Below are 24658 nucleotides of genomic sequence, written 5' to 3'. Positions count from 1 at the left end.
CATCCACCATAATTTGTACACTCATCCACCCGCCCACTCATCCACCCACCCATCCATCCATCACACAAACCCATACAGGGCATCTATTATGGGTGAGGCACCATACTCAGCATACTCAGATTACGTCCCTCATGGAGCGTACAATCTACCCAAGTAAAGAGACATGTAGACAGACCACTCCCCCTGCAGCATGGGTGGCGTCACAAGACAGACAGATGCAGAGGGAATAGCAGCGCCACTGAGTGGGGTGAGGCCCATATATCCAGCATCTGGTCCAGCACAAGCCCTTGGTAAATGCCTGATGGATGGATTTGTCTTAACCAATCTTGAATGTGTTCTGTATATGATTTTAATGTGAAACAGGGAATATAAATTTTTGAAATTATGAATATATTTTATTTGTGATCTTGTTCATTGACCATCCACTACCCTGCCCTCTCCCACCACCAGAACATAACTTCCAGGAGAGTAGTAAATGTTCCTATCTATGTTTATTGCTAACCCACAGGACTCAGAATGATGGCTAGCACATAGTAGGTCCTCAATAAATGCTTATGTTTAAATAAATGTCCTTTCTGGTTCCTGACTCCAACTCTGTGTCCTATTTTCAGCCATGCTCTTTGCCTTGGAGTATGTCAACTACTCTTGGTCTGCAGACCTGCCTCTCAGAGCTTTTGTAGGATCTGGAACTGGAATCCCTATGATTCTCCCTTTTTCCAGGCTTGGCCATGGGCATTGGCCAGCTCAGCTAATCAGAGCCCTACCCTCGTGGTCACTCTGCCTCATTCAAAGATTAGGTACTGTTTGAAGAAATGTTCACTTGTTAGCTCTTTCCATCCTTACATAAGGTGGGTGTGCTATTATTATCCTTACTTTGCAAATGAAGAAACTGAGGTCCAGAAAGCTTAAGTGACTCGCCCCAGGTCACACAGCTCTAAAGTAGCAAAGCCAGGACCTGGACTCTGCTGTCTGGCTCCAGAGTTCAAACTCGAAACTACCATATCTTTTGAACAAAGGCCAAAGCCATGTTGGTCACCAGACTGAGGCTCTGTCTGCTGACAATGTCCTTTCCTCACTGAAGCCCAGAGCTATCAGAATGACAAAGAAAAAGGCTCCAGAGGAAGAAGCCAACTAAAGGCAAACAGGAGTGAGAGAGGGAAGGAGATACAGGGCTGGCATTTGTGCCCCTGGATCCATCAATACCTGAAGGAGGCTCGGAATTTTAATTTTTATAGGCCCCAAATTCCTCTACTGGAATTTAAGTCTATTTGAGTTGGGTTTCTGTTTGGACTGACAAGCTAGATCACTTCCACGTGCTTCAAGCTGGAGACCCGAATTTGCAACCATCCTCTCATGAGGGGTTTAGACTTTGCATGTTGGCTTCCTCCTTGTCTCTCACTGGTATTCCCAGCTCCTTCCATCTCTTAGCCCAGCAAAATCCTTCCAGGACTAAGCCCACCCTGCAGCAGTCCCACCCTACCTCCAGGTAGGCTGAGGGGGCCCAAAATTACTAAGTGGGGATCCCTATAGCCCACAAGTTCCCCACACTGCAAACTTCCTGCCTGTACCCCATGCTACTGACTCTCTCTGTGTTAATGAAATTCTGCCCCTGGGTTTGGGGTCACGTGTAGATACTTCCCTGGAGTGGGCCCCATTGTCCCCCCCCCCCAGATGCTGCCTAGACTCCTGCTCTAAGCCAGTGGACCCATACCTGCCTCCCTCCACAGACACCCTGGTCTGGAATCTTCTGAAGGTCTTGCTCCTCCTCCACCCCCCTGACGAGACCTCCCACCTAGGTTTCCTAGGCCACCTCCCCAGAACACCAGCACCCAGACATCCTCTTCCAGATTCTGGCTGGCATTCCTCACCATGCCTGTGCCGTTGGAAACAATGTTCTTAATTTGTGCACCAGTGATCCTTTCACTCTCTCCAGCTGGAATATCGGCCTCTGAGGACAGGAACCTCATGTGCCTGTTCAGTGCCTTAGCCCAGCATTGGTAAGGTACACAGTAGGCACTCAGTAAGTATCTGCTGAGTGAAGGAGGGGACTGCTCTGAGTTGGTGAGCCCACCCCCAGGGCAGGCTGCATGTGGCCCAGTAGCCTGGCTCACAGGTTCTGACCCTTAGACCCTTCCTGGGCTGCCCAGGGCTCCTCAAGAGCCACATGAACAGCAACAACCACCCAGAAAGCCCTAGGACACAGAGCTGGGCATACTGGGCCCTTCGACAGTCCTAACGGAGGGGCCACGGTTGTTCCTGCTTAGAGATGGGAGGGGGCGTGGCTCACCAGGGTCACATGGCCAGGGAGCTGGGCAGCCTGGGGGACACCTTGGACTGGGAAAGAAACAGCCCACAGAGGCTAGGTTGAGTATCTCCTTTGGCACCCTTAGTGGGGTTCGACAGGTCTTCCTGTTGGAAGCAACTAAGCGACCCTGAGTCATCTCACCACGAGCTGGTGGCTGGAGCATCAGAGAAGTACGAGCCAAAAACAGCTGAATGGTCAACCTGGAAAATCCAGCTCTCGGCCACACCCACCATCCCAGGAGGTTGGGAGATCAGGCAGGGGGGTTTCAAGCAGTGGGCTGACTCAGGGCCCTGCTCGCAGCCCCGATCCAGCCCCCAAATGCCACAGCCCAGGACGCGAGCCCGGTTGTAGCTGCCTCACTCCCTCCCCAGGCAGCCACCCGAGGACCTGGTCTTGTTCCTCTAAGTCAATTCCCGGGCTCCTCACCCTACTGCGAACTCCCAGCGCCTTTCATGGCTGTTCCCTTCTGCCCTTGACTGCCCGAGAGCCGTTCTGAAACTGCCCGGGAGGCACAGAGCCCTGCCTACCCTGACCACCCGAGCCAGCCCCCAAGGACAGGTGCACACTTTGAACGCACGCAGTTTCCCAGACTCCCCATCTCAGACCTCCAGTGCCTAGGCTATATCTTTAGTCCCTGGACAGCCTGTCTAGAACCAAGACACCTCCTGGGCTGGGCCCTGATGGGATGTTTCTGGGTCCTCCACTGTGCCCCAGTGCCGAGCGGAGCACGTGGTCTGAGGAGCATCGCCAGCAAACCGTGCCCCTCCTCCCGGGGCCCCCCGACACGACATCCCTGCTCTGGTTCCACCCTGTTGCCCTCTCCTCGGCCTCCTCATATATTAGCTCAGACATGCAGTCTCCCTAACACGGGAGCCCAAACCCTTCTAGAGCCAGGCCTGTTCTGGGACCACCCTCTCACATAAATCATCTGATTTATTGGTTTTGTCTCGTGTGAGCCCCGGGGCACACCCACAGCTGTGTTTCTGGTGCTATCTCTATCTGGACTTTTGAGCACATTCTCATCGACTGTCCTGAAGGTTCTGGTCCCCAGGGCAAGCCATATATTCCAGGACAGGAGTCCTGGTGATAAAAATCCAGAAACACTAGCATATCAGTAGATAAAAACCAGCTGTTTCCAGCCCTTTGGGCACCCCTCCCCTGGGGGCCCCAGGACTTCCCCATGGTTCAGAATTAAGCCCTGGAGCGGAGAGCCACAGCTGGGCCTTTGTAAATGGCCCGTGCTCTAGAAGGCTTTAAATACCTTCAAAGGGCCATTCTATCCCAGCTGCATTTATTCTGAGTTGCATTTATTCTGGAAACATCCTTTGAGCGCCTGCCCGCTGGTAGGCCTGGGGTGAGAGGACTCTCCTATGTCGCTCTGAGGTCTGAGGCAGGCCGTATTGAGGACACACACGCATCGATGGGCTGGTGTCCTGGAGCATGGCCAGGGGGGCGCCCTCGGGGAGGCAGAGTCTGGGGGCTAGCTATCTCAGGGCAAGCCTGGACTCCCATCACCATGCTGTATAGCCCACAGCACGACCCTCACCCCAGACACTTGACTCTCAGGGAGGCCCCTCTTTGTGGCTGCGATGCTCTAGGTGGGGCTGACTTGATGATAGTCCCTCCCACCCACAAACCCCAGGGCATACAGGCTCCAGAAGCTGCTACGTCCCAGGGGCCAGAGATAAGGGCACAGCACTATCTTTCTTATTTCCAAGACGGTGCAAACATGCTTCGGCTCTTTTATTACGTTTCTCCTTTTTTTCTATTAAATCTATGAGAATCTTGGACGCTGGGGACTGGAAGGTCCCTGAGGTCATTTGGCCTGATCCTCCCTGGGTGCTTCAACATCCTTTTGGACTCACGGACTTTACAAAGTCAGTATTTTTGAGAACAAAAACTAACAGTGTGCTTCTGCGTGATAACCTTTAAGCTGCTGCTAATCACTTTCACTCTTCCTGTCCAGGGGTGGGGACAGCCCTCACCCCCGCCGCCCCGCCCACGCAGGGCCGTTCACCCTGAAACGCCAGCTCCAGGTTTCCTGGCTGTCCCCACCTTTGCTGGCTATGTGACCCTGTGTTCCGGCCTGGGGGTGCTGCTTCAGCCTCATCTCCCACACGGAGCCCCATGAGGCATGTCAGCAAAGTGCAGCCCCCCTCCCCAGCTGGATAGGCATGGCAGAGACAAACTCCCCATCCTCCTGCCCCCCACAAATCCCCTTCGAAAAGAGGTGGGAGCTGCAGAATTTTCTATGCCTATGAAGGATGCCAGGAATCATTTCGTTAGCCTCTGGAGACAGCACGCGTGCAGTTCATTGCTTCAACGCCGGCTGTCAGGGTCCTCTTTCAGTCGCAAACGCACACACACATTTCCAGCCTTGCCAAAATGCTGTTAAAGCCTCCCATCGCTCATCTCTGTTAATTGCATTTGCCATCAAGAGGAGAGCAGCATCAAGGAGATGCGGTGTGTGCTGCTGGCAATGCCTGCGAACGGGTCTTTCTGCTTCGTAACAAGCAACTTCGAGGACTATTGATGGCCTAAGGACGTCTCCATAATGGGCGAGACAGGGTCTAACTTTCATTCCAAGGATTAAAACAAAACAAGGCAAAACAAAACCATGCACAAGCAGGAGACCAATTGTCTGTAATAACCATCCATTTCTAACTGGCACGAAAGAGACCCTTCAGGCAAACACAAGTCCTATAAACAAACCGCCAGCCGCCCCAAAGCCCAAGACCCTAATAATGATAATTATTATTACTGTTCTTATTATAATAGTAACTTGCATTTTAGTAATACTTGGTACTATAAACAAAACATGGGCTGGCTGCAGCCCAGAAACCCAGAAGCAGCTCACTCTTAGGGAGACAAGTGACTCCACAGTTTGAAAACTGTGTAATGGATCTAAATAGAGAGCTAAAAAGTTAAATCCTAACTCAACCCAGGAGGTCAGAGAGGGCTGCCTGGAGGAGGCAGCCTCTCTGTTGAGCCTGGACAGGAGAAGTAGACATTTTCCAGGGAGAAGAGCCAGAAGGGTTCCTGGGAGTAGGGAACAGAATGAGCAAAGGCCTGAAGGCGGGAACAGCACATCACATTTGGGGAACTTGGAGTTACTCAGCGTGGCTGGAGCTCAGAGCTCCGGGGGGTTCCGTCTGGTGAGGTGGGCCCAGAGCAGGCACCGAAGGGTCTTATAGGCTGTGTAGAAGAGTTTGGATTTTACCACAAGGCAATGGGAAGCCACAGAAAGATTTAATTTATTACACTCTGCTGTGTGTGTGTGTGTGTGTGTGTGTGTGTGTGTGTGTGTGTTTCACCTAAGGAGGGCTTGTGATTTGCGTTCAGTCTCAAGAATATTGGGACATGATCCCTTCCGTGGCTTCTCCTACTCCTCCCTCCATCTCAGCTTCTGGAACTGCTGCATTGGAGCCACCAGCCTGGCGTCCAAGTCCCTACCTGGCTTTTCAGAGATTTATTCTTAATTCCTCAAGAAACATTCTTAGATAAAGAGATACCCAGGGCTGTGTTTTGGGTGAATTCCTCAAGACTCATTTCAAAGCTACTGTTCTCTCTTTGATGATCTCCTGCGTTTGACTGTCTACAGTGGCTTACAGCTCTCATTCCTATGAGGAGTTTTTAATTTTTAGGATGACTAGCTGGTTCTTTTTCATATCTTTCCATCCCTGCCTTTTCTGCTTTCTATCTGGATTTCACAAGTGTTTGTCCTTTTCCTGGATGTTATTCCTCCTTTCCTCTTTTTTTTTTTTTTAAGATTTTATTTATTTATTTCACACACACACACACACACACACACATCATAAGTAGGCAAAGAGGCAGGCAGAGAGGGAGGCAGAAGCAATTCCTCCTTTCCTCTTAAAGAATCCTGCTAAGGATTGATCTCTCCAGAAAGACACACTGAAGTCCTACCCTCAGAACCACTGCTGGGACTTGATTTGGAAACAGGATGGTTGCAGATGTAATTGGTTAGGACGAGGTCATCTGGGTGGGCCCTTAGCCCCATATGACCGGTATCTTTATGGGGGGGGGGAGCAGGTTTGGACAGAGATATGCCCAGAAGGAAGATGATGTGCGGACACAGGAAGAGGGCTGTGTGAAGACCCAGGATGAGGCAGGAGTGACGAAGTCGCCAGCCAGGGAACGCTGAGGCATGCTGGTACCACCAGAGATGAGGAGGGAGAGGCATGGAGCTGGTTGTCCCTCGGAGCCCTGAAAATGACCAACCCTGCTGACCTGCTGGTTTTGGACTCCCAGACTCCAGAACTGTGAAAAAACAAACTTGGGTGGCTTCTAGCCCTACCTCCCCCCTTCTGGGACACACGGTTATGACAGTTGCAGGAAACTCATGCAGATCCCACACGACCCTCATTTCACAGACATTACACAGGACCTTTTGTGTGGCTTTGCGGTGGCCTTGCATGGTGTCCATTTTAGGAATTCTGGGGGTGCAGACACATCTCAAATGGGGTGCTTTTGCTCCCCACACTGCTCAGCCTTCCCTGGCCAGCAGAGTGTGCTGTCCAAAACCAGCACCTTCCCCGTCCCATGAAGCCTGAGACAGGGCTAGAACCGGTCTCAGGCTGACACAAGGGACCCCTGCTGCACAGTGACATCAACGGATTGCACCTGTGGCCAGTAGGTAGCTTGGCCCATCCTGGCCCTGCAGCTGCACCCCTACCTTCAGCCTCTGGCAGCCGGACAGACGCCCCATCCCTGCAGCATGGTAAGAACACCTATTTTCAGTCCCCTCCTATGAGCCAGTGGGACCCACTGTGCCCAGGACTCCCTCAGTGAGGCTGGTGCTTGTGCCCCACTTGTCATGGGCCAGTTCCAGTCCCGGCCACCCGCCAGCTTCCTCTGCTGCATCTAAATCCGGAGTTCAGCAGATTCACCGCTCCAGGCCCACGGACGACCTTGTGTTTCTGAACCGTGTCTGGTCCATGGCAGCGTCTGTCCTTTGCTTGCAGAGCGGCTCTGCCCTTTCCATTTTTGGGTATGTATTTCGCAGTGGGGGACGGGGTGCTGAAATCCACTGGTGAGCACACACAAGAAGTGGAAAGACGAGGGTGCGGTTTTCCAAAGATCGCTCAGGCCACAGAACGGAGGTGGTGGTGAAGGACAGCGGAGACGGAGGCCCCACGACACGACTTGGAACGGGGTTGCGGAAGCTTTGGAGAGATCTGGAAGAAGAACTGGCAGGGCTCCATGATTCAGTGGGGAGGGAGGTGACAGCAAGGAGAGCGCAGGTCAGGAGGGCTGACTTAGTTAGGCAGATTTATGGTAAGAGAGGGAGGAGAGAAGGCACGCAGGTTTTGGGTAGGCTAGGGAGAAAATGCCAGGCCAAGGTGTCTAGAACACTCGCCCCAAGCTAAGAGGTAACACTTGTGTCTGAGCTTGAACCCCATTTCTTCAGCGAGGCTTTCCCTGACCTTCTGTGCTAGACACTATCCCACAGCCCGTGCCCTGTGCACCTGCTCTGCACCCGGGGCCCAACCACGTGACTCCACCGAGTCACTTCACGGCCAACGGGCTTCCGGTCTGTATTAGCTCCAGCTGCCATAACAAGGACCACAGACCAGGGGCTTAAACAACAGACATGGATTATCTCATGGTTCTGGAGGCTGGCCATCCAAGGTCAAGGTATCAGCAGAGCTGGTTTCCTCCAAGGCCTCTCTCCTTGGCTTACAGATGGCCATCTTCCCCCTGTGTCCTCCCATGGTCATTCCTCTGTGCTGTTCGTGTTTTAATCTCTACTTTTCCTAAGGATACTAGTCAGACTGGATTAGGGCCCACTGATATGACCCCATGTTAACTTAATTACCCCTTTAGAGATTCTGTCTCCAAATATGGTCTGGTCACATTTTGAGGTACTAGGAGTTAGGGCTTCAATGGATGAATTTGGGGGGGGTCACAGTTGAGCCCATAACACAGTTGGATCAGTCACTGAGCTCTGGTAGCATGCCCCCCTCCCGAGCCCCCTCAGCCTGGAAGAAGCAATGACTTCCGGCCACCGTGAGGCCCCAGGTGTCCCTTGTCAGCTCCACCCAAACCACGACATCTATGTAACATATCCCTTCATGAACCTCTCTCCACTTTCCCCTTGATTGTGCCGGCTCTTCCTTGCCCAAACCCTGAGTGATAACTGTCTGCCCACTTTCCATCCCTTGGCTCGAGGCTGCCCTGACCAGTGGAAATCAGGTCACCGAGTGACGGAATTTCAAGCTAAGACATTCACAGGCGATAAAAGCGAACCGTAATCCTAAACCTCATGTTTTATAGAAAAATGACCTCTAAATGGGTCATGGGTTTAAGTGGAAACTGAGTTTATAAAACTTTTCGGTTTTATGGACCTGGACCTAGAAGCTCAATCAGAACTCGGCAAAGGATTCTTAGACTTGACAACTGAAAGCACGCCCAAAAGTCGGTGAGCTGGACCTCAGAAACACTGCACGTTTTTACCTCGTGCAGGATGCTTGGAAGAGGGTGAAAAGGTAAGTACTGACTGGGAAGGGTACCTGCAAACCACACATCTGACAAGGACTGGCAGTCTGGAACATTCGCAACAGGACAAAGCCAAACAATTCAAGCGGAAGACGGGCAGGAATGGACACTGCATGTAAGAAGCTATTGGGACAGCAAATGAGCGCATGGACACGGCCACCATCGCCAGCCCTTAGAGGAGCACGGATTACCCCCACAGTGGGAGATCCACACGTTCCTGAGGTAACGATGGCAACGAATAGCAGCTCTGCACCAAACGCTGGAGGGAATGTGCTGGTAAGACAGTGCAGCCACCCTGGGAAAGACGGTGGCAGTTTCTTCCAAAACTGAATGTGCAACTACCCTACGAAACAGCAATGACACTCTTGGGCATTTCGCCCAGAGCCACGAAAAACCTACGTGCACAAGGAAACCTCTACCCAGATGTTCACAGAAGCGGACTTTGCAGCGGCCCCAAACGGGAAACCACCCAGCTGCCCTTCTGTGGTTGATGGTTAAGCCATGGTCCATCCATACCACGGAACGCTCCACAACAGTCAAAATCATCTATTGAGACACACAACCTCTCGGATGGGTCCTGGAGTCGTTATCTGGGGTGAAGCAAGTCAATCCCAAAAGGTGACATTCTGTATGAGTCCGTGGATAGAACATTCTCGAAATAACAACACGGTAAAGATGGAGCACGGACGAGCAGTTGCCAAGGGTGAAGGGGGTAGGAGGGAGAGGAGAGTGATTATAAGGGCGGGACCAAGCTTGGGGGATGGAACTGTTCTGTATCTTGACTGTGATTGTGGCGATGATTTTCTATCTTGAGACGCTTGCCTTTTGGACCCAGCCACCACACTGTAAGGGAGCTCACACCACATGGTGTCGGTGTCCCAGCCAACAGCCTCAGCTAGACCCGAGATGACACCAGCAGCGTCAGCAAGACACAAGAGTGACAAAGCCTCCAGATGACCCCAGCCTCAGGACCAAGTCACCCTGGGCCTCTGCATCCTCCAGCTGGTGCCCCAGCTGTTGTGAGGCTGAAGCCATCCTGACCTGCGAGGTCTGTGGAAGAGAATACAAGAATGTCATCTTTTTTTTTTTTTTAAGATTTTATTTATTTGACAGAGAGATAGAGAATACACATAGGCAGAGCGGCAGGCAGAGGGAGAGGGAAAAGCAGGGTCTCCGCCAAGCAGGGAGCCCGATGCGGGACTTGATCCCAGGACCCTGGAATCATGACCTGAGCCAAAGGCAGACACTTAACCGACTGAGCCACCCAGGTACCCCAGGAATGTCATCGTTTTAAGGCACGAAGGCTTGGGAGCCTCCTTTCCCAGGCCAAGTTGTTGCCTCGGTGTCCGGCCCGCTGTCCTCAAGGCCTTACACACATTGCTCACCTGCACTCACTTTGTTCCACCTCCGAGTGGACGGCCACGGGGAGGGCCGTGTGAACAGCCTAGCCGGTCTCCTTGCTTCCCTCCTAACTGGAGGACTGTGTGCTCCCAGTCCCCTCACACAGCACACTGGAAAAGGGAAGCCTTAGGTGGACACTCCTGTTCTTTGTGTGTGCATCAACCTCCTGGCCAAGGCTCCCCCGGGGAAGGGAGGTGCAAACAACCTTGCCCATGTCCTTCACCCTCCCACCCGACCCTGCGGCCTGTGGTCAGCTCTAGGCCACACCCTGCAAGGGGGCAGGGACAGCCCATCTTAGAAGAGCCAGAAAAGAGCAGCTGTATGTGGGGGTGGGGTGCGGGGAGTCCGGGGCAGGGAAGCAGGTGGTCTTGGGTCCACAGGGCTGAGCTGAGAGCCATAACAAGGGTCTAGGTGGGGGGTGATGCAGGGCTGCAGACCCAGCCCAGAACCAAGCAGAAACACACAGGGGTCACCAAGGGGTTCCTGAGGTTCATCCAGACCTGGAGTTGGAGGGCCCCCGGGGCCTGGGCATCTGTGGCTCCCAGGCTGCGATGGCAAGAACTGCAAAGGCAGCCTCCTCTTGGTGCTAGAGAGATCTGTCGGCCTCTCAGGGGGACCCTGCAGAAATCCTAACGGGTTTTCTTGGAGGAGGATCCAGGAGATGCAAATGAACCCTTGTCTTCCCTCATTAGAATGGGAAATGCTTGCTCATTGCACACAAATGGGATTTTAAAAAATCAACTTTGCCAACCCACACAGAGCGCCTACAGCCGCATGAAGGAGCTATGTTCATGAAGGGCAGCCTGCTGTCAGACTGTCAGGGCAGGATGGGTGGTAAGGGGCAATGGGGGCTTGGATCACGCCCGCCCTCCCTCCCTCGAGCTGGGGGAAGGAGCTCTCTGTGTGAGTCTGCCTTCAGAGCGAAACTTCAGACGGGACTTAGGGACCTGCTTCCCACTTGGCCAGAGGGTCCCTGGGGCCTCCAGTATGACTGGCTAGAGAATGACCAGGGCCCCCATGACGAAGCCACCCTAGTCAGTAGCATCTTGACAAGTACCCAGACTCAAGGCCTTGAGGTCATCATGCCTGCATGAGGTTGTCACCAGATAGGGTCCCATCTTAAATATAAGGAGACTGAGGTTCAAAGAGGTGACATTCCGATCTGCTAGGGGATCTGTATGCTCTTTTTCCAGGCAGACACTGCAGTCCAGAGAGGGCATGAACAAGATCACACCGTTTCATGAATTTCTTTTCTTTTTTTTTTTTTTTTAGATTTTATTTATTTATTTGACAGACAGAGATCACAAGTTGGCAGAGAGGCAGGCAGAGAGAGAGGAGAAAGCAGACTCCCTGCTGAGCAGAGAGCCCGATGCGGGGCTCGATCCCAGGAGCCTGGGATCATGACCTGAGCAGAAGGCAGAGGCTTTAACCCACTGAGCCACCCAGGCGCCCCCCGTTTCATGAATTTCTGAGCAGCTGTTTGCTGAAAGGAGTTGGTGTTCTGATGTCATATCAAGGCCACGAAGGTCCAGCTTCTGAGCTTAAGCGAGTGTCCCAGTGGCTCACCACCTTGCCCCAGCCTGCTGGGACAACCCCACTCTCATAGTTCACACATCCCAGAGGGGCACTGGGGAAGAGGGGACTGTCCTGCCAGCCAGCTGCATCTGTCACCTCTCATCACAGGCCAGTTCCTCAAGCTTTAGCCCAAGGCTGGTTGTGAGGCTGGTAGGAGTGAGCCCTGGTCAGCAGAAAGGGGGACCCTCGGCTTGGAGGGCCTGAGCAACCTGCCCAAGGTCATGGGGCAGGGAGCAGAGCGTGGTGGCTGCAGCGTGGCGTCCCAATGCAGAGGTGTCCCAGCCTCCCCAGCTTCTCTGCCAGGAGGGGTCTGCCCTGCGCCCCAGGAAGGGCTTCTACTCTGCAAACAGGCGAGTCTGAAATGACAAAAGTGTGACTCTGGCCTGGAGGCGAATGGTACGGAGAAGTGTGAAGCCCATCCAGAATGGCCGAGGGTCAAGCGGTCTGTTTTCTTTGATTCTAACAATTTCCACTCATTCCTCCCACAGAGGACCGGGGCAATCTAGTCTTACAGTCTGCGAGCTGATCCAGACATTAAAAGTTAATTTACTCTCTGCTCCTTCTGCCTGTTATGGCCGTGTGTGGGCTTCCCACCCCCACAAAAAATAAGCCCTGCATCCTTGTGAAATTAAACATTTAAACAGCAATTCCAAGGTTCAAGCTGACCGATTACCATCTTCCTGGAGGTTCTGTGTGGCTCACGACCAGGGCTGAAAAATATGTGTGGCCTTGGTGGACACCCAGCCCAAGAACCTATCAACCGAGGCATGCGTGCCACAGGAAGGCACTCCTGAGTCAGTCATTCCAGAGTCGGAAGCAAATTCGGCACCTTCCGGAATGTTCTGTTGCCATGGGGAGTCCTATTCTTGATGCTCTCGGCAGCACGGGAAAATACCCTTGTTCTGTGTGGCTCTATGACCTTTAGAGCCAAGGCCCTGACTCAGCCACCTGGCTCTCCATTCCAGCTCTGACACCAGCTGGCTGTGTCCCTTTGTTCCCGTGTGGCCCTGGGCAAATCACATCAATTGCCCAAGCCTGTGCTCCTCGCCACAGCCCAGGGTGAAGACTAATGACCCCCAAAGCATTCTGACCTGGGGTATGTGAAAGCTTCAGCCCCACACCTGGCCACGAGTTTAATACCCATGGAGTGGGGGTTATTAATCTACTGAAGAAAAGCAGAACCCCCAATTTTCTGCTACTGGGAAAGAAAAAGCACGCAGAGGAAAAAATGTACTAGGAAGGGAATACACAAAGTAATCATAACCGGGTGCGGGGAAGGAGGATGGGCCCCCCCCCCTTTTTTTTTTTTGGCCTTTATTTTCCAAACTTTCTGTAGCACAGTCTGTTTCTTTGACAATAAATTCATGCTGACGTTATGATAGTGCGTTTGATCATTTGGGCATCAATAGCCATGTGCTGTCCACTGGTGGCAGTGGGGAGAGACCTGCTGGGGGCAAATGTCAAGACAGACTGGGATCAGCCCTGCGTTACAGGGAGCTACAGGGTGGGAGGACACCGCTGGCCCAGGGTGAGGGGGACAGTGGGGTGGGGAGGAAGAAAGCTAGCTGGAGAAAATGATGTCTGACTCCTTAGAGGGGAGAAAGCCCCCTGATGTGGTCCTCCTGAGAGGTTCACGAGTAGACATGAGGGCTCATGACTCAGGCCTCAGCTGTTAGGACTCAGAAGTGGGACACAGGGGCCACCTGCATGGCTCAGGTTGAATCTTGATTTCTGCTCAGGTTACGCTCAAGGTCGTGGGATCGCTGGTGTGGGGCTCCAAACTTGGCGGGGTGTCTGCTTGTCCCTCTCCCTTCCCCTCCACCCCTTCCCTTGCTCATGTTCGTGTGCTACATGGGTGCTCTCTCTCATAAATAAAATCTTTTTTAAAAAAGATTGTTTATTTATTTATTTACTTTGAGAGAGAGAGATCACTGAAAGGGAGGAGGGTTAGAGGAAGAAGCAGACTCCCCACCAAGCAGGGAGCCCCATGCGGGGCTCCATCCCAGGACCCTGGGATCATGACCTGAGCAGAAGGCAGACGCTTGGCCAACTGAGCCACCCAGGCGCCCCATCATAAATAGAATCTTAAAAAAAAAAAAGAAATGTGATACATGTCAAACCTCCATGGTAAGACATGGGCCAAGCACCCCCAACTTCCTCACTGGGGACACCCGGGGGGTGAGGAACACACGCAAGCCTCTCCACAGAGCCATGGTCCCCTTCCGAGCCAGGCACCCCACATGGAACTTCATGAGCAGTACCTCAGATTCCCCAACAGCTTGGCGAGGCTGGTCTCCTCATCCCCCATTTACAGCTGGGGAAACTGAGGCTCAGAACACTCCAGGGCTTGTCTAAGTTGACTCAAGGCACAGATCTAGTCCAGACCTGTGGGCCACCAGCACTGGCTGTCCTTCACCACTTGTCCCCAGGCTGGCTTTCGTTTTCCCTCCCAACTGCAAACGCCAGCCTGTGCCAACCAACTCTGGCCTTCGGCTCTTTTCTCTGGACAGCCCCAGAATGGGTGGCCCCATGCCCTCTGCTCTGGGGGCCACACAGGCTGCCTTCATCAAAGTCTGTAGGGGTCACCTGGAGTCCCACCTGCCGCCCTTAGGGACATGCTGATCCAGAATGACACCCCCTCCCCAGATCTCTCTGCCCTCAGCAGGCTGTGCCCCCCGGCAGCCAAGGCACCTGGGCTGACCATGAACCAGGAAGGGTGGCCTTCCCTCTGCCCAGAGTCAAAGCCTCCCCCGGATGACCCCTTTCCCTACAAGGAAATGGCACTGAGGGCAAAAACAACCCTACAGAATTCTTTCTCCCCCTGCTTTACTGAGGCATCACGGACATGACAATGTGATGAATGGAGACTCATATACACTATGCAATGTTTGCCACACTCGGGTTAATCAACACATCGTCCCACATAATTACCTTTTTGTTTATTTGGGGCAAGAACACTTAAGATCTACTCTTTTAGCAACTTTCAAGTATACAACATGGTCTTCTTTGCAATAGGGACCATGCTGTACGTTAGATCCTCGGAACGTACTCCAAGCGGGAAGTGTGTGCCCTTTGACCAACATCATGAATTTCCCCCACCCGACCCACGGCCCCTGCCAACCACCGTTCTCTCTGCTCCTGGGTCTGCCACTTGTTCCAGATCCCACAGAAGAGTGATAGGGTCTCTCTCTGTCAGGCTTATTTCCCAGAGCATAATGTCCTCCACGTTCATCCACATTGTCGCAAATAGCAGGATTTCCTCCTTTTTATGGCTGAATAACATTCACAGCAGCCAAGATAGGGAAACAACCCACAACCTGAGTGTCCTTTGATGGATGGATAGATAGAGAAACTACGGAATATGCACCCAGCGGACTATTACTCAGCCCTATTTTTGGGGAACGCACCAAGTTGTTTTGACTCAGAAAAAACTAGAACTGTGTAGAGAGCAGATTGGAAGGACATTCACTTCGGCTCAGGGAGCCCTGCAGGGTTTGCTTTCTTCTTTCTGTTTTCCCAGACCCTCTAAATCTGAAACGATGATCAGGCATTCGTTTCTTCATCACCAACAATAACCTGTTAAAGAGGACCTTCGTCAGAATTCAAAGCCCTGCCTTTTTCAGATAAGGAAGATGAGCCGGTAAATGAAGAGCCCAAGGTCACAGAGCTGTGGCCTGGCAGGGGAAGGAGGAAAACCAAGCGAGTCTGGCTCCCACCTGGCAGGTGACTCTGGGGCAGAGACGGGAGTAAGAAGGCTCCTGGCTCCCTCTCTGGGGATGGGGGATGGTTTAAGTTAGGAAGATGGTAGAGCAAGGAGACAGATCACCACATAGGCCCCCAGCCGACACTATTACCTTACATCCCATCCTGCATAGGGATTTTTTTCATCTGCTTTTTTTTTTTTTTTTTTTTACTTATTGCTTTGCTGTGTGATTCTGCACGAATTACTAGACCTCTCTGTGCTTCCTTGTCCTCATTTCTAAATCGGAGGTGATGATTTTTTGGGGCAATCAGATGAGATCCTGAGTGACGGAGTTAACTATAAAAGGCTATAACACGGGCCAAGACACAAAAGTATGTACAAGATGGGGATCTAGGCAAGACCACATTCCAGGTTTCCTGAATCCTACCTTAGCGCACTATTGCGTTCAAATCACCTTTGGGGGGAACCACCTAGGATGATCTCATATCGTGTTCACAACAAACCTCTAGATGAGTTAGACTGTTCTCATTCTGCCATAGACAGAACTGGTGGTGAGCAAAGAGACAGAAATCAGCTTGCCCAGGCTTCCACACAGCTAGGAAGGGAGGTGACTGGAAGACACACACAGGGCTCCGTGACTTTCCCCTGCATCCACCAATTCCCCCTGTGCTCCTGTGGGCCATCCTCGTCTGTCCTTTCAAAGCCAGGCAGGAGGCCAGGAGAGGGGACACAGGGAAGGGCTGAGTTAAGAGGATTCTGTGTGCAAAGGGCATATCTTGCCCCTCACTATCACAAGAGGCATCCTGGACAAGAAGCACCACACTTTCCCCCGGTGATGGTTTAATATCAAAGCTTTCTTGGGAGGGAGACAGCATACTCATCTCCAGCACTGTAACCAGATGGGGTGGGTTCTACCAACTACAGCAAAGACCCACTAATTCAGCCTCAACGCCATGCACCCGTGTTGCTAAGTCTGGTCACCTGTCGTCACAAACGCTGTGGTTCTTGGGATTCTACTAGGAGGACAAATGGGGAAAGAAGGGAAATTCTTTTTTTTTTTTTTAAAGATTTTTTCAAAAATTTATTTAAGAGAGAGTGAGCACGTGCACACAAGCAGGGGGGAGGGGCAGAGGGAGAGAAAGAAGCAGATCCCCGCAGAGCAAGTAGCCTGACACGGGGCTCGATCCCAGGACCCTGGGATCATGACCTGAGCCGAAGGCAGATGCTTAACTGACTGAGCCACCCAGGCGCCCCAAGAAGGGACATTCTTATTGAGCACTTTAAAAGAAGTATTATATTATTTTCTATCCCAAAGAGACACTCCAGCTACCTGGTAGCCAAGTGTCACCAACAGGAATCTTGCTTTAGGGAAGATCTGTTCTTCCCGTCCACCCATCCGTCTGTCCTTCCATCCACCCATCCATCCACCCCTCCTTACGGTGTAGTCTGTGCTGACACCGCACACCCATTAGGATGGCTACCATCAAATCAAACCCAGAAAATAACAAGTGCTGGCCACGATGTGGGGAAATTGGAAGCAGGGCCTTGAAGAGACCTTTGCACACCCACGCGTATGGCAGCATCTCTCCCCACAGCCAAGAGGCAGAAACCCAAGGGTCCATCAACATTGTTTTTCTTTTTTTTTACTAGCGATGAAAAGATAAATAAAATGTGGAATACACATATGATGGAATATTCTCCAGCCTTCAAAAGGAAGGAAATTCTGACGCAGGCTACAACATGGACAAACCCTGAGGACACTGTGCTCAGTGAAAGAAGCCAGTGACAAGAAGACAGCTACGGTGGGGTCCCACTAACCTGCCATCCCTGGAGCGGTCACTTTCCTAGAGACAAATGGGAAGTCAGTGTTCGGTGAGGGCAGCGTTTCTGTTGGGGAAGATGAGAGGAAGGGTTCTGGAGACAGGTGGCGGGGCTGGCGGGGCTGGCGGCTGAACATACTTGAGGCCACTGGTAAGTTTTTATGTTATGTGTATTTTACCAGAAAACTCTGTGCTAGATACTTTTTAAGATTTTATTTATTCATTTGATAGAGAGAAAGAGAGCACAAGCAGGGGGAGCAGAAGAGAGAGAGGGAGAACCAGGCTCCCCGTTGAGCAGGGAACACCAGGAGGGGCTCGATCCCAGGACCCCAGGATCACAACCTAGGCTGAAGGCAGCTGCTTTACCGACGGAGCCACCCAGGTGCCCTATGCTGGATGTTTTCTATACGGATATAAAAGGAGTCCTGCTGTCAGGACTGACCGCTTACGGGTGTGTTCATCGGGGGCAGACAGCATTCCAAGCACATTATAGCCTGTGTCTCACTGGTTCCCCGCAGCACTCTGTAAGGTGGGTGCTCTTACTATGGCCATGTTACAGATGACTTATCTGCTCAGCCTGACGTGGAGCTGGGAGTCCATCCCCGGGAGGTTCATTCCCACGGACGAAATCAGCCAGCCTCCCTGTGCTCTTGGCTGAGCTCTTTCAGCCAATGGGGGGCCTCAGCAAGGACTGGAAGTCAGAGAAAGAAGAAGCTGCGTGGGGTATGTGTACCCTGCTCCCTCCCTACGCACACGGGCCCTGCTGGGCGGCCCTGTCTTGGAGCTGTGGTGCTCACTGGATTCTATTAGCACCACACAGACACGTGCGCACGCCTCTTGCACACATGCACGCACTCACACACGCCTACACACATGCACATGGCTGTTTCCCCACTACTGCTGTTTGCCCACTGCTGCGTTGGCCCTGCTGGATTCCTTGACGTTACTCATACCTCTGCACACTGTCCTTTCGTTAAGCTTCCCTGTGAGGGTGCCTCAGTTTCCCCAGCACCCCCGTACACCTGTCTCTTCTCTTAGGACCACGAGCCCAAGAGAAATTTCTAGCCGGGGTGTCTGCAGATTACAGGCTCCTAATCCTGCGATGCCCACGCTCCAGGCCTGCCATGGGAGCGGGGCGTGAACAGAGTGTGCGGGACCCCAAAAGCACGCGGGAGTAGAAGGGTCGGCTGTCGCCAGAGCGAACAGACCTCACCTCGGCACCAGTAACAAAATGAATTTGCCATGCAAATTCATAAGAGGCACAGACACCATCTGCCAGGCTTAAAACTAAGTCTGGGGCCCCATTTGCTGGCAAATGGTAAGTGGGTAACAATGGAGTCCGAGTGAAGGGACAGAAGACCCTGCCCATTAGCAGGGGAACAATGACCTCTGTCACATGGCCCAGGTCCAAAGACGAAGCCTTCCTTCTGCCCTTCATTCCTCTCAAGTTCACTCACCACGTGCCGGCACCCATGCCCTTGAACAGACAGGGAATCGGTGGCAGGGGCAAGGCTGCCTGTGGGGGCTTGGGCCTCTCCCGGCCCCCGTGCTCAGCTTTCCTGCCCTAGTCCCTGGGTCTGTGTTTAGGTCACGCTGATGGTGGAACCAGGCTCCTTCCCTCCCCAATCCCAGCCAAGAGTGTTCCTGCTCCACCTCCCCCTGCCCATCTGTGACACCCTGTCCAGGGTGGGTATTATCCCGCCTTCAGAAGTGAGGAGCTGGCATTTTCCACCATAATAGTCGCAGCAATAAGTCCCGGCTGGTCAGGGAAGATTACAAACCCCAAAGAAAACTGGTGTAGGGCTGCGGAGTATGGCGGCCGTCTCCAGCCCCTTCCCTGGCCGCCGGCGGGGACTGTGATAAGGAAAGCCCTCAGCCAGCCGCTTGGGCCACAGAGCCACTGCAGGGCGCACGGGGCCACTGAGTCAGCAAGGAATCGGGACTTAGAGCGAGCAGCTGTGCCTGCTGCAACTTGGAGCTGGGAAAGCCCAACAGACAGCCACGGCGGCCCCAGCGGGCTGTGCAATGTGCGGAGCCCTCCCCCATCCCACGATGCGGGCTCTGTTCTCATCTCGGGTTTGCAGATGAGGAAACTGGGTCTGCAGGAGGCGAGGTGACTCCCCCAGGCAGCTCAGAGCCAGTGAGAGGAGGCTGACATCGAGCCTTGGTTTTCTGAGCTCCAAAATGGGGACAATGAAGCTCAGCTTCGAGGAGCTCTGTGAGCCCCAGGGGAATAATGAGGCGTGAAAACCTCTTAGTGCTGTGCCAGGCCCATTGCAGGAGCTCAGCTCAGCAGAGGCGGCTCCCTGTCCCTCCCCCTGCTCTTCTGTGCCCCACCATCTCTCACGTCCAGCCGAGTCCCAAGCCCTGCTCTTCCTGGCACCCGGGAGGAACCAGGCCAGCCAGCATTTCCCATTCCTGTCCTGAACAATAAGACCATAGCATAAAGGCAACCTACTGTCTATCTATCTCAGAATTGGGACTCCCCAAAACACGAGGGACTGACCACTCTGTGCCACAAGTCCACCGCAGGTGGCATACACCAGGCTCATTCAGCCACTCCGCCCATCCCAGATCCCCTGGGCTGGAATATAAACACTCATAGAACGTCCCAAGACCATGAAGCTGAGGCCACACAGCTCAAACGGGCCCAGTGTTTGTTCATATAGGAGGCACCTCCCAGCCACCCTGTCTGCCTGTCCATCCATTCGTCCATCTGTCTGTCCATCCGTCCAACCATCTATCGGTTCAACAACCCACGTGCAAAGCACTGTTCTGCGGCAACGCGGACCAGCACTGAGCAAGACAGAGAGGAGCCCCCACCTTGCGGAAGGGAACGCAGCAGGGTGAGTTGGGGGCACTGCACACAGCAGGGACAAGATGAGGACACTCGAAGGCTCACACCACCCCCCGCCCCTCCCCCACCTCCTGATTTCCCTGAATTCCACTATTATTTTTACATCATCCCGTTTTCAAACTCACATTCTGTCCATAACTGGATTTCGTCGTCACCCTGTATGGAAATGGATTAAACGGTCACCCCCTGCCCTTCATCACAGCTTCACCATTCCTGGATTCTTCATTCTGATTCATCTGTGAACCGAATGCATTTCCCGTGTTCACCTTAGAGACAGTCTGCCTGTTGCGTTTACACATACACAACAGAGAGGCTGCGTGTACGTTATTTTTGGGGGGAGCACGCCCTCCCTCCCCCGTGCCCTCCCTCCCCAACGCCCTCCAACTCAGAAACCTCGTGGACATCTCCCCATTATCCTGAGATCTCCACCCTTGTAGGTGATGCACGTTTTCTGACTCCTGGAGAATTCCTCCTCTTGTCTGAATTTGGTTATGTCTGATCAGATGTTTCTAGAACACAGAGGGCGTGTCAGACCTTGGCTTCTATAGTGCGGCGCTGAATGTTCTTTCCTTCGGATTGTTAGCCGCCGCCCCCATCGGGAGCGCAGACTGTGCTTCTGGGCATCCTGGGCTCCTCTTCCACCCCGGCTGGCTCTCCGCTGATTGCTTTCATCTCTTCCTCTCCCTCTTTCCCAGCTGCATTCGCTCTGGTTATCTTAAGTCTTCCGCTTCTGATATTTTCTCCTTTTCAGCAGTCTATCTTCTATTCCTTGCTGTTCCTAATTTATTTATTGGTCCTTAATAATCCTGCTTTGATCTTCAATCTTTTTCCTTAGGTCCTTCAATCTCCCTTTTTATCTCACCCTAATTTTTTTTTTTAGTCTTTTTTTTTTTTTTTGAGCTCCTCAACTGTGGATCTTATTAAGTTGCTTTATAGCATGAAGCAATTATGAGAAAATTTCATTTTTTCGAGGTGAGGTTCTTTTTTCCTAACCTCACATTACAAAAATTTTTAGAGAGTGTGATTGGAAAATAGCTTTAGGTTGAACCATACGAAATTGCTGATATGTGGCCATTTTAGACCTATAAAAGTAGTAATTTCATGGTTCAACCTAATACTTTGAACACCCTGTTAAATACTTATCTGTGCACTTTGTATTTTTGCTAAAAAATAAGTTTCCAGGCTAATGATACTTCACTCCTAAAGATTTCAGCAGGATTCTCCTAAGAAGAACTGTGCCCTATAAAGCCACGAATCTGTGTTGGGTTATTTATCTGTTCCTTCCTTCCTTCCCTCTGTCTTCCCCTCCTTCCAACTTTCTTGCTTTATTTTATCCTCGAATGTGTTTGCACAGCGCCTGTCATCTCATACGTGCCTGAGCAGCTTGGTGCGGACGCTGCATTTGCTCTGTTGTGGTGGCATGGACCCTCGCTCTCTCTCCAAGGGTCTGCTATTCTCTCCCAGGCACAGTGGGAAGGCTGAGGATCCGGGGTCCCGCCCCCTCTTCCCATGCCTGGAAGGCTTAGCACAGAGCTCAGGGAGACTGTGTGCCATCCTTGTTAGGAGACCCAAGCTGTGCTCTGTCTGCAACAGGGGATGAGAACCAAATTCCCAAGTCATCTTCTGGCCCAGTGCAGCAACCTTGAGTCATTCCGGGGCTGCCTGCAGAGGGCTGAAATAGCCAGAAAAGGGCATTCTGGAACTTTCTGCCCTCTACATGAGTAATTCCTTCCGCCTGGACTCCATCTTCCCTTCTCATCCTCTCCTTGCCTGCCTCACCTTTTCTATGTCACCTCCTCCAAGAAGCCCTCCATGTCTCCCACAAACTGGGTTAGGGGATCTTCTATATACCCACTATCCTAAGGGTTTTCTCTGTTAGCACCCCATCACTTGAGACGTCATTGATGAATGATGCATCTGTCCTCTGCTAGGCTGCCAGTGCCTGAACGGCAGGAACTGGGTCTTTCTTGCCAAACCCTCTCTGTGCCCGGCATAGTGCCTGACACGTACTTCAAAATACATTTCCAAGTCAATGAAAAAGCAGGTGGCGTCCAGAGAAACCTAGGTCACTGATAAAGAATTATGCAAAGATACACATTGAATTTCAGTAAAATTAAGAAATTCTGTTCACCCTAACACCATAAACAGAAAGAAAGACAAATCAGAGTGGGTAAAGACATTCACCATATACACATCTCACAGAGGGCTTGCATCCGTAATACATATATTTTAGAACCTTCTACAGCTCAATAAAAAGACAGCCCAAGGGGAAAAAAAAATGAGCAAAAGACTCAGTCATGCATTTCATAAGGAAGAAGTTCTAACAGCTGCAACAGCTATGACATGATGCTCGAATCAAACCACAGAGAGATCCCACCGCACACCCATCCCAGCGGCTAAAAGCCAAAAGGCCAACCACCCCAACTGGTGCTGAGACTGGGAAACAGCTGGAAAACCCCGTTCTTTGATGGTGGGAATGCAGAAAGCTGGCTGGAAAATTGTTTCTGTGAAAGCCCTTGTCAATACCAGCCCCAGGGCGTACCCAGCTGATTCACGCACGTGCGGCCACCAAAAGTCACGAGATACTGATGGGGCGGTGAAAGTGGACCAGCTGCAGTTATACAGAAAAATGTGTGCCTCTCACCTAAAGTTGAGTGCAAGAAGCCAGACAGAAGACCCTACGACTCTATGTCTGTAAGATACAAAACCACACAAAACTTACCTATGCTGATGTAAGTCAAGACAGCGGTTGGGGTGGGGAGCCAATGGCAGGGGACTGGGGGAATCCAAGAGAGCATTCTGGGGTAGGGGAGAGGTTGTCAGTCTTCACCTACATCGTATACACCTGGGTGTGGATGAATGCGAAAATCCAGCAAGTGTGCAGCTAAGATGTATGGCCTTTCCTCTGCAAATATACCTCAATAACACATTTTAAAATCATAGAAAACTCTTGAAAAAACACTTTCGCATGCATTATATAATAAAGCAAAACCAAGGTGAGGGTTAGACACAGGATGGAGGACGGTGTTCACCTGGGGAGGGGGAAGGCTGGGATGAGGAGGAGCACGTGGGGAGGTAAAACTTAGGGATAATATTCTCAAAATTTCTGCCATTTGCTGTGCACACCTCACCTTTCCCAGGAAGCCCTCCTGACCACCATCAACGGTCCCTGCCACCCCAGCCATGCTGTCATATCACCCCTATATGCTCTGCTTTGACTTTTTACTTATTTATTGACTGCATTTATCTACAGCATAAGTATCCAGAGAGAACAGATCTTTCTCACTACTATATTCCCAGTCTGGCACACAGTAGGTGCTCAATAAATACATCTTGAATGAAGAATAAATCACCATATATTTATATTAAGGGCATCTTTCTCCGGCTCATTAAACAGTTTGCCAAATAACGCAGCTTTACAGTTCAGGGTTTTAAAAGTATCGAGTAGTTTGGAACCTAGTGAAGTCTGGGCGTGTTGGTGGTCAGACAGAGATACAAGCAAAACCAAGAGTGACTATTAACTAAGTTTGGAACAGCCACTCAAGGCTAGATGGAACAGGTCAGGCTGGAGAATAGGCTGGGGGAAGAAATCCTTCTAGGTTCCCAGCTTCCCACCGCTGCTGGCAAAAACACCAGATGTAGTAGGTACACGGGCCCGGCCCTTCAGGATATGGCCACCAGCATCTTCTCCCCCTACGCACCCCCATCCCCAGAACCTTCTCAGACCCTAACCTCATTGTTTTATTCTCCCCTGCTGTTTCCTCTGCTCATTCTTTGTCCACCTGGTGAACTCCTATTCACCTGTTAACAACCCAGGCTCAGGAACCCACTCAGGGATGTCTCCCTTCATCTCTCCCAGCACAAGCCCCTCAAATATACCTGTGCCTCAGTCCCTGCACGCATGCTTTCTTGCATGGGTTCATTTGTACACCTACCTCCCGGATCAGCTCACACCTGACCCACAGCCTGGACTAGCTAAATAATTTCAAGTGAGGGAACAAATGCACAGTTTCTGAAGGGAAGCGGGTGGCTGAGATTTCCCCACCGTTGAATAGTGTGCTGACTTGAGGTGAGCCTCTCCCTTCACCTGTTGTACCTGCTTCTCTCCCCAAGCTGCCCACACCAACCCCAAACTGCTTTTCCAATTGCTCCACACCCACCTCTGGGAGGAGGAGCTGGCAGGATTTGCCCTCTGAGCCCTTATCGCCCTGCCCATTGAGTGCCCAGGGGGCCGTCCCAGGAGACAAAGGCCGCAGAACAGGGCCACACCTGACCAGATGGCAGCTGGGGGACAAGAATCATAACCAGACCAGCCCTCTACGGAAGCAGTGTGTGAGTCACCTGTAAACGACACTCCAGCTGCCAGGGTCACTGGTCTTCAGCAGCGGTGGCTGTTGTCTCTGGGTGAACCCAGATCAAACAATCGGCTTTTGTTCAGGGGCCAGAGCACGTGTTGTCAGACAGCGGAGTGACACTCAGCA

Source organism: Enhydra lutris, unplaced genomic scaffold (assembly GCF_002288905.1).
Source record: "Enhydra lutris kenyoni isolate GAN:26980312 unplaced genomic scaffold, ASM228890v2 scaffoldscaffold66, whole genome shotgun sequence".
Lineage (NCBI taxonomy): Eukaryota > Metazoa > Chordata > Mammalia > Carnivora > Mustelidae > Enhydra > Enhydra lutris.
The sequence above is the reverse complement of the archived record's forward strand: the minus strand, read 5'-3'. Positions refer to the sequence as shown.